Below are 1320 nucleotides of genomic sequence, written 5' to 3'. Positions count from 1 at the left end.
TGGTGTTTTTTTTCAAACTAAAGAAATGTAATAAGAAATCGTTGTTATTTTCTCAGTCTGTTATCTGTATGAGCTTTTGCTATCACTTTGCATGGACTATTCATTAACTCATTCCAGTAAAGGACTGACCCAGATTAAATCAAACTTCCTATGGTATATAGATTATAGTTTGTTAAATTTGTGCCTCTCCATCTACAAACTTGGTCACATGATTAAAAATAGAACACATGGTAAAAAATGGTTTTCCTAATATCTTGAAAGACATAAAACATTCAGAAAATCTAATAGGTCAAAAATCTTCAGGATGTTAAAATCTACCTTCTTTTATATGTACCAATTCAGACAATGCCTGAAAGGAGAGTCTTATTGCCCAGGAATGATGAATGTTTGCCAATTTTAGTATTTTGCCTATAAATTTGAAAACTATAATAGATAGATCGAAATACAAGATACAGAAAGACAACAATATATCAGCACAACAAGATAAAGAATTGTAGACAACAAAATGTAGGCAAAACAAGATACAACAAATTTTTTAGACAATAAAAAAATGAGCAAAACAAGATACAAAATTAAAAAAACAAAATGATCAACAAAACAAGATACAAAATTGTAGACAACAACATGATCAGCAAAACAAGATACAAAGTTGTAGACAGCAAATAATCAACAAAACAAGATCCAAAATTGTAGACTACAAAATGACCAACAAAACAATTAAGACATAGAATGTAGACAGCAACATGATCAGCATACAAAACCTACAAAAATGGTTATTTGAATAAAATCATAGGCTTGTTCTCTATAGGAGTTGAAAGAAAGGTGAAATATACACCAAATGGACACTCCCACCCACAAATTGAAATTTAACTGACAAGACTATGACAAAATAAGAAAAAAACACCAAAAGACTAACAACAGTATACAAAACACAACAAAGAAAGCAAAAAACTGAGCAACACAAACCCCACCAAAGACCAGGGGTGATTTCTAGTTTCTTAGATGATACAGATTCTGCTCCACATGTTGCACCCATCTTGTTGTTCATGTTTGTACAAACCTGGTGTTAAGTATATGGATCTATATGAAATTGTCCACAAAGCTCCATTACTGAAAAGAAAGGTATGGATTGATCTTTCGGTTATAGGGTTTAGGAATTATGGGTCAAAAGGGGGCCAAAAAACTTAAGATTTTCCGGTTTTAGGTACTTGAGTACAAGTCATTTAAGATTGGAGTAAAACACCTACCAAATGCAGAATTTGTACTTGGAACTTCAGTGTATACTGGCCATGGATACAGAAATTCAATTACTTTGACCAT

Source organism: Mytilus trossulus, chromosome 2, assembly GCF_036588685.1.
Source record: "Mytilus trossulus isolate FHL-02 chromosome 2, PNRI_Mtr1.1.1.hap1, whole genome shotgun sequence".
In the NCBI taxonomy this organism is placed as follows: Eukaryota; Metazoa; Mollusca; class Bivalvia; order Mytilida; family Mytilidae; genus Mytilus; species Mytilus trossulus.
Note: the sequence above shows the minus strand (reverse complement) of the source record.